Consider the following 10,364-nt stretch of genomic DNA (forward strand, 5'->3'; position numbering starts at 1 on the left):
GTAGGAGGGGACGATTATGGAGTGCACACACATGAAATGAATTTGTCATGTAATATTAATGAAATGATCGCAAATCTGGAAGACCATGAAAAAAAAAAGACTCATTTATTTATCATCTTTTTGTCAAGTTGCTGATAAATATTTCAGGCTCGTGTGGCTGGCCACTGTATTTAAACTTTGTTGGTTTAGCCAGCAGCGAAAGTGGTCACACAAGCCCCCTGTGGGCATCGCTGGGACGCCTCACAGCTGGACTGGGACAGATGCACAGAATTCCTCCGGCGCTGTCCAGGATCCGCTGAGTATGGACTCAAAAAATGACATATGGCGTTATCTTGTTTTCTCCATTTCTGCTGTGGCCATGCAGAAGTCACATCCGTTAACATACACGACATTCACACACCACATTTGGAATTTGTGGATTTTAACATCACAATATTGTAATGTTATGAACATTGTTTAAAAACTGTCATTTAGAACAATGATCTACTACAATAAATATGTATTATTTTATGTTTAATTTGAACTTAAAGTATCATTACCTTTTTTTACTGACTAGTTGGGAACATAGACACTAAATAGTGGAATTTACTGCATTACAAATATAATCTTTTCAATTTTAAGTTACAGCCTTATTACAAAATGGAATACATTTCTGTCCTCAAAATTCTATATATAATACATCATAATGATAATGTGAAAAAAATTTTAATAGCAATTTTATAAAACAAAAAGAAAACATGTACATAAAATTTTACATTTTTTGCTCAAGTCTTTGTTGATGCACCTTTGGCAGCTCACCCTCAAGTCTTTTTTTGAGTACAATGCCACAAGCTTGTTACACCTATCTTTGAGCATTTTTGCCCATTCCTCTTTGCAGCACCTCTCAAGCTCTAATAGATTGGATGAGAATCGTTGGTTTTCATCCAGGACGTCTCTGTACATCTGTAAAACATCCCCACAGCATGATGCTGCCACCGCCCTGCTTCACTGTAGGGATGGTATTGGCCTGGTGATGAGCGGTGGTTAGCTTCCTCCAAACATGGCATTCACACCATCCATCCATTTTTCTACCGTTTGGTGCTGGAGACCATCACGCCAAAGAGTAAAAATTGATAATCCGCTGACATATGAAATGGATGAATTCCTAATGGTTCCTTTGGAGGAAGTATTTGGGACTAATGCAGATCCCAAATACACAGCAGCAGGTACTAATAGGTAAGAAAAGTTGGTTTTGCATAGTAGGGCCCTAAAATGCTGTGGCGGGGAGAGGGTTGCTCAAATTGGGCTAAACAGATTTATGCTTGGGCTAGAGCACCCCCTAGCCCAGGTAAAGTGCCGTCCCTAAAGCCAGCAACATAGCAGCTGACAAGGAATCCATTAGTTGAGTCAATTCAGGAGGCTTCTTCTTCTTTGCGCTTACCGTTGCTATGACAACAAATAGGTATTACGTCACCAACTCAACTTTTTTTATCTAAGAAATGTAGTTGAGTAAAAGTGAAAGTTGTCCGAAATATAAGTAACAAAGTACAGATATATTAAGATATACTTACAAGTACTGTAGGTATTTGGATGTCATTACTTTACAACACTGCAGTTAATCCTTTGTCTTCCAATGCATTGTTTCTAAACAACTCCAAACTTCGACAATACAACATCATGGTGATTAGGGGTGTCAAACTCATTTTTCGACCGGGGGCCACATGAAAATTCTACTCACAAGTGGGCCGGACTGGTAAAATCACGGCACGACAACTTAAAAATAAAGACAACTTCAGTTTTCCATCCCATCCATCCATTTTTCTACCGCTTGTCCATTTCAGGGTCGCGGAGGGTCGCTGTAGCCTATCTCAGCTGCATTCAAGCGATAGGCGGGGCACACCCTGGACAAGTTTTCTTTGTTTAAAAATAGAACAAGCACATTTTGAAATCGTACAAATCATAATGTTGTTGGGGTTTTTTTTACACTTATATCTTGCGGTTAATAGTATTCTCTCTTTATTTTCCGTTTTTTATATTTTGGACTAAATTATGCGATAATGTTCATCAGTCAACTCATTGGTGTTGATTTTCAATCTATCAAGATAAAATCAAATTACAGTATGATATTTATGTAGTTCATTTTCCTCGACTGATGTACTAACATCATGTGGTTTATTTTGTACATTTGTAGCATCATCTACAAAGATGCACTTTAAAATGTACAAACCCTGTTTCCATATGAGTTGGGAAATTGTGTTAGATGTAAATATAAACAGAATACAATGATTTGCAAATCCTTTTCAGCCCATATTCAATTGAATGCACTACAAAGACAAGATATTTGATGTTCAAACTCATAAACTTTATTTTTTTTGCAAATAATAATTAACTTAGAATTTCACGGCTGCAACACGTGCCAAAGTAGTTGGGAAATGGCATGTTCACCACTGTGTTACATCACCTTTTCTTTTAACAACACTTAATAAACGTTTGGGAACTGTGGAAACTAATTGTTGAAGCTTTGAAAGTGGAATTCTTTCCCATTCTTGTCTTATGTAGTGCTTCAGTCGTTCAACAGTCCGGGGTTTCCGCTGTTGTATTTTACCCTTCATAATGCGCCACACATTTTCGATGGGAGACATGTCTGGACTGTAGGTGGGCCAGGAAAGTACCCGCACTCTTTTACTACAAAGCCACGCTGTTGTATCACGTGGCTTGGCATTGTCTTGCTGAAATAAGCAGGGGCGTCCATGATAACGTTGATTGGATGACAACATTATGTTGCTCCAAAACCTGTATGGACCATTCAGCATTTAGGTGCCTTCACAGAACTGCAAATTACCCATGCCTTGGTCACTTATACACCCCCATACCATCACAGATGCTGGCTTTTGAACTTTGCGCCTATAACAATCCGGATGGTTCTTTTCCGTTTTGTTCCGGACGACACCACGTCCATAGTTTCCAAATACAATTTGAAATGTTGACTCGTCTTACCACAGAACACTTTTCCACTTAGCATCAGTCCAAAGATGTTGTGACGTGATTGGGCAGGCAAGCTGTTCATATTGTGGGAAAGCGGACGTGAAGAAAGGCTGTCCCCACTCAGGTCTGCATGGAGCTGGAGGGGTTGTGGCCTCCAATCCGGCTGAATTTCGGGAGATTATCGGGAGAAAATTTCTTCTGGGAGGTTTTCGGGAGAGGCGCTGAATTTTGGGAGTCTCCCGGAAAATCCGGGAGGGTTGGCAAGCATGGGAGGCAGACACACTAACCCCTGTTCCACCATGCTGCCCGCTTGGATTTTCATACATCTCAAATTTTACTGCCCATCCATCCATCCATTTTCTACCACTTATTCCCTTTGGGGTTGCCGGGGGTGCTGGTGCCTATCTCAGCTACAATCGGGCGTAAGGCAGGGTACACCCTGGACAAGTCGCCACCTCATCGCAGGGCCAACACAGATGGACAGACAACATTCACACTCACATTCACACACTAGGGCCAATTTAGTGTTGCCAATCAACCTATCCCCAGGTGCATGTCTTTGGAGGTAAGAGGAAGCCGGAGTACCCGGAGGGAACCCACGCATTCACGAGGAGGACATGCAAACTCCACACAGAAAGATCCCTAGCCTGGTATTGAACCCAGGACTACTCAGGACCTTTGTATTGTGAAGCAGACGCACTAACCCCTCTTCCACCGTGAAGTCCATTTTTACTGCTGTACACCGTTTTTTTTATTAAATCGTATGTCCTCATTTAGTCAGGTAAGCCACGTAATTCGCTGTACATGAGGCCCCAGGTCAGGTTACGACAACATGGCAACACACAGGAGCTGAAATCTATTTGGACAAAAAATATCCATTGTCTAAAAATGGATAAATACATTTTTCCCTCAATAACGTGACATCATCAGCGGCAAGCGCACGCTCTTTCAGTCAATTAGTGCGCAAGTAATATATATATATATATATATATATATATATATATATATGTATATATATTTATATATATATATATATATATACATACATATAAATGAATAAATAAATGTGTCTATATATACATACAGTATATATATACATATATATATATATATATATATATATATATATATATATATATATATATATATATATATACACATTAGGTCAGGAAAAACTCTGTTTTTTCCTGACCTAACGTATATTTTTTATTTTTTTTATTATTATTTTTTTTTCCAAGATGGCGCTGCTGTAGTGGCTGCTGTAGGCAGGAGCTCTGTGCTCTTGTGTCATCCTTTTGTGTTTCCCTCTTGTTTTCATGTGTTATTATATTTTTTTGCATTTTGGTCCGGGACCCTTTGGGACTTTGTGACAAGGGGTGGCACTTTCGTGACCTCTGTGGTGCTTTTTTTGTGGACTTCTGGATCTGCCTCCCGGGAGCCTTTTGGCCATGGAGACCAGCTGCAGGGTCTCTGCTACACCAGAGTCTGTTTGGAGGGACTGGAGGAGATGCGGATGAGGGGACAGGACTGCGGAGCTACCACTGAGCGCTGGGACGGAGAGGCTTCGCTGTGTCTTGACTGGGTGAGCAGGTGTCGGACACCTCAGTCACCTTGGACGTATCCTCGCTCATCCATGCGGACTGGACACTGGCCGAGCGTGGAGTCGGCTGTCTTGGTTGCCTTGTTGGGTCTGCTTCTGTCTCTGGCCATGCTCCCTCCACCCCAGCGGACGATGGCGTGGAACACCGCAGAGACCACCACAGTGGATATGTTTATTTTACTTTTTATTCATAGCTGTATGTAGAAGTGTCTTGTTGCATCAGCTGCTTTAATGTCTTTAATGTCCATTGTGTTGTTTGATGTTTGATGTTTCCCTCTTACACACATGGAAGAGGGATGTGTACTATGGCTATGAGTTGTTTTTTTTTTTTTTTTTTTTCCCTTGGCCTCAGTCTGCACCGCCACTCCAGGGCCTAGGCTAAGACCGATTTTTTAATTTGATTTAATCTTCTATTTTTTTCTTTCCCCCCCTACCCCCCTTGTTTACCTGTATGTCATCTTTTTTGTAAGGGGCGCTGGAAGCCGGCAGACCCGTCAGCGATCCTGTTCTGTCTACCTGTAATGTTTGTCTCATCTTGAATGGGATTGTGCTGAAAATTGTAATTTTCCTGAAGGAACTCTCCTGACGGAATAAATATAGTACTATCTATCCATCTATATTCAGCTCTACCCCGATATTGAGCACTGTATAACGGATAAACCACAGAAGCCTCAACTATATACATATATATATATATATATATATATATATATATATATATATATATATATATATATATATATATATATATATATATTTAAATATATATATATATATATATATATATATATATATATATATATATATATATATATATACATACAAACCTAACCTAATGTGGCCTCTGAGTCAAAAAGTTTGGGGGCCCCTGCCGTACGACATGAAAATAATAAGACAGCTGGGAGAAAAATCCGCAAATGTCATGAAACAAATATTAGAATTTAAGTTGTTAATGGTCATGGCTTCTGACAGTGTTTAGGCCTGCAGCGAGGGCGTCACTACAAACTCCAAAAAGGTTTTATTTTTACAAACGAGCTGCAAACTCCTTTTTGACTCACACACATAGCCATACCCAGGGTAGTTGTAAACAGGCATAACAAAAAAAAAAAACCTTATATTGCTTGTGACGCAGGAGTAGAGGGACACCTACAGCACTTGGCAAAAAACATGATATTGTGGTGCATTTAGGTACTTGTACAACATACAGTAATGCCTGCATTATTATACGGATAGATAACTGACCAGTTTACCCATAAATAACTCTTTACTTCTAATGGTTAACAACAATGTTAGAAAGTTACTATAAATTGCATCATAATCACAAATTACAATTTTTTTTAGATGTGCCAAGACTGAATAAAGTGGCTTCTTTGTGTGACGTTGCCAAGGGTGGTAGGTGTTAGAATTACATGTAAACATATTTTTAATTTAAAGTTGAAACTCTAACACTGATTATTTCCTTGTATCTCATTGCTGCTGTTGAAATGTCAAAACATTTTAGATTTAAGCGGTCATTTTTAAGACAACGTTGTTGAACCCAGCCAAATATCAACTGGACTTGGCTCTCTAAATCCATCCCATCTATATATTTAAAAAACATATTTGTATACCGCACCAATAGAGATTGCAACCTGAATACCGACAAGTCTACTTGTGTACAAATGTGTCACCCTGTCAGAGATGTGTGTCGAGAAGCACGTTGGAAAAGGGTGAAAAAATTTGCAGTGTCGACATTCATTGTCTTCCTGTCACTTTCCATTAATGGGACAGTGTGGGTGTGTGTGTGTGCGTTTGTGTGTTTCTGTCTGTGTGTGTACATTTGTGTTTGAGAAACCCCACAAAGAAGCTTGTTTGCACTGTGGGACCTTGCAAAGGTATTGGATTTGTGCGATGATTAAAGCGTTGCCATGGCAATGAGACAGAGGCCTCTATTACAAGCCATTGTAGCATCAACGGTCGGTCGGCAAAGTGTGGCTTTCGAGCCACAAGCGGGTCTTCAGCGCCGCCCAAGTGGCTCCCTGGAGATTTTTTACAAATGTATGAAAATGGAAAAAGATAAAGAAAAATATATATATTTTAGTTTTAACATGCTTTCTGTGGAACAAACATGACACAAACCTTCCTAATTGTTAGAAATGCCACTATTTACATTAAACATGCTTCACTAATGAGAGTATTTGGTGCGCGCCATTTTGTCCTAATTTCAGAAGTCATTGAACACACCGCCGTTTGTTTACACGTACAACTTTCCTTGATGTTGCTACAGAAAGACGTGTCTCATGCCACTCCTTCTTTGTCTCTATTTGTCCATCAAACGTTTTATGCTGTGCGTGAATCCACAAAGGTGAGCCTTGATGATGATATTTGTCACGTTTGGAACGCATTTTGATGCGCGAGTTGTCCCCCCAAGATGCTGCAGGACTCGGACCAGGCAGGGTTGCAGGTAAGAGCTGATTTTAATGTACAAAAAGATAAAAGAACACTGGTGCAAACAGAAAAGAAAGTGCGTGCCTACACACGGGAAGCTAATGCTACATTTAGCATGGAGTTCAAAGAGTTCAAGATGAGTGTGCCGAATGCACGGAAGCCAAGACGAGACTTGGCAAAAACACAAAGATTTACGGAAACCAACGTGACTGTTGCAAGTAGAAAATGATGAACCAAGACCGAACAAAGGGAGGAGGCAGGTTTGAATACAGAAACAAACAAATACCACAGGTGTGCGTAAAAGGCATGGCAGGTGGAAAAAATGAGGAACCATGGTAACTGAACAGACAAGGAAGTGCTCACACAAAGGGATCGGAAGAGTCCAAAAATAAACAAAACACACAAAAGGACTCAAGAACTAAAACTATGTGACAGATATTGACTTGTGTGGAGTACTAACAGACATATTTGGTCACTGCATGACTGCAAGCTAATCGATGCTAACATGTTATGTATGCCGACTGTATGTACATAATGCATTATTATGCCTCGTGTATTAGGTATATTTGTGCTCATTTTATTTATAGTTTCCGTTTCCTTCAACTTGAACACATACATCTTTATCTTTGGTCATTCTAAACTGGTCATTTCCAGGAGTTATCACCTCCTCTGAAAAGCCTCCGTTTTAGCAATGTTTTCCAATGTTGTAAAAATGTGTAGAATAAATATTACATTTCAACATTTCTGTCAACGAAGACTTGCATAAGCCTGCAACACATAGTCATTTTGATAGTAGTCTAATATAGCTAATATAGACACTTATATCATGTGTTGCCTTCATTATAACACTCGTATGAGTTTTACAAGTTTTGCGGCTCCAGACAGATTTTTTCTTTGTATTTTTGGTCCGATATGGCTCTTTCAACATTTTGGGTTGCCGACCCCTGACTGAAAGCATTTATTTAAAAGGGAAGTGTCAGTGCTTGCTGACTTGATCCTCTCATGCAAATGTCCTCCCTCCCTTGTTGGGTCCCAGTCAAGCGTGGGGGTCGTGTTGGCCACAGCTGCTTCCCGTTTCTGCTAAATCACACAGCCACCATCTGGAAGATGCTGTCCCTCCAGAGTGGTCCTTCACAGGTAGGTGTGGCCCTCAGTGCCCCAGACTGGGTTCCTGAGGTCTGCTCAAGTACCTGATCCTCTCTGTCCCCTCTGCTCTCTCCTCTGAGGACCAGCCTGTGAAGCTGTATACTCCTCAGGTACTGGGGCATGCATATGCTGGTGTACTGGTGTGTGACACCGTTATATGAGTGTTGCTGTGGGTTTTTTTTGTGTGTGTCTTATTTACAATACAGTATAACCGGAAAGTATTTGCAGCACTTCCTCCCCCCCCCCGCATTTTGTTATGTTACAGCCTTATTCCACAATGGAATACATTCATTTTTGAATGGGTTTTTGACAATAACCCATAATTGTTATAACTGGGGTTGTTCTCCCGGGATGCGAACAGACTTTTCCGGTCCAGGGTAGCAGGTAGGAACATATTTGATTCCAAAAACTCAAAAGCGTACAAAAAAATAGGAAACAACCCAAAGGCAGGTGTGCCTATTGCACGCGGAAGCTAAGGCAAACATTTTAGAACATGAAACATGAAACTAAAGACATGAAAACCTCACTAAACTGTGGCTCGAAACAAATAGCATGAACTATGGAATCGCATGAAATCATAGCATGAAAAGAGCATGAAATTATGGCATGAAAAGAGCATGAAACTATGGCACGAACAGAGCAATTTCGCCAGCTGACTAACTGGCAATGACAGGCTTAAATAATAGTCTTTTGATTAGAGACAGGTGTGACCCGAACACAAGAGGCAGGTGAAAATCATAAGTCGTCATGGAAACTAAAACAAACAAGGGAGCGCGAACAGGAACTAAAAGAGTCCAAAACAAACAAAAAATAACAAAAACATGATCCAGACTAGAGATCATGACAATAATGGCAATGTGAAAGTGTTAATGTTCACAGCTTTTGCTCAATACTTTTGTTACAAAGAGAAATGTGCAAAGAGGATGAGGCGAAAATGCTCAAAGATAGGTGTGCCAAGCTGGTGGAATTTCACCCAAAATGACTTGATTATCTGTAGAATTTAAAGATCAAAAATGTATTTATTGTATTTTGGACTAAGGCTGTAACATAACAAAATGTGCAAAAGTGAAACGCTGTGAATACTTGCCCGACAATTGCATGAAGATTTTGCTTAATCAAGTCCTATTTTTGGGGCAACGTTGGCCCCTGCAACTAAAGGGCGATACAGGTGTACAATTTTTTTTTTTTTTTACCATAGAATCGTTGAATTATACTATTTTATTCTCCTATTCGTGAAAGAGCAGAAAATGGCTCGGAATCATTTTACCATACTTTTTCATAACGAGGATGTCAGTTTTGGCGTGTAACCAGCTGTCACTAAATAAATTAATGAATCAACCCTCGCGGATCCTGAGGTCCACTGGCACTGGTTAAAAATAGACCTTTTTACTGATCATGGTAAACTCTTTTTTTTTCTTATTTTGGTATTTCCTCATTTATTCATACTATTATTATCTCAATGTTATGTTTTAATTAATTTTGTAATATTTAAATGTTTTACATATATTCTGTAATATTTTCATAAAATTTTTTGAGTGGCGTTTATTTTAGTTATTGTCCAGCGTGGACGCCCCAGTAGTTGTGTTTTTCCTCAATCCTCAGTGACATGGCACATTTTGTTTTTGTTAAAGTCTATAGTGCCATGTTTGCATGTGTGTGTGTGTCAGTGTGTGTTTTGTTCTCCTTTCTTTTCTTTGTTTTTAGTATTAAGTATTTTAATGCACGACACCATTGATAATATAGCACGGCTAAAACTAAAAAAGGCCCTTAAAAGGCATACCCGCTGGTTTACAGAAGAAACTAGAGTTCTTAAACTATAATGTAGAAAGCTGGAACGCAAATGGCGCACGACTAAACTTGAGGTTTTCCATCAACCATGGAGTGATAGTTTAATAACTTATAAACACACTCTTACCTTAGCTAAAGCTAATTACTACAACAATTTCATCCGCCTCAATAAAAACAATCCTAAATATTTGTTTAGTACAGTAGCATCGCTAACCCAACAAGGGACTCCTCCCAGTAGCTCCACCCACTCGGCAGATGACTTTATGAATTTCTTTAATAAGAAAATTGAACTCATTTGAAAGGAGATAATAGACAACGCGTCCCAGCTTTAACTAGGTGCTATTAATGCAGATATAAATGTATGTATGACGGATATTGTCCTCCATCATAGTCTCTCTCTTTTGATGAAATAACATTAGAGGAACTCCTGCGACTTGTA

The sequence above is a fragment of the Nerophis ophidion genome, linkage group LG09 (genome assembly GCF_033978795.1).
Source record: "Nerophis ophidion isolate RoL-2023_Sa linkage group LG09, RoL_Noph_v1.0, whole genome shotgun sequence".
Classification (NCBI taxonomy): domain Eukaryota; kingdom Metazoa; phylum Chordata; class Actinopteri; order Syngnathiformes; family Syngnathidae; genus Nerophis; species Nerophis ophidion.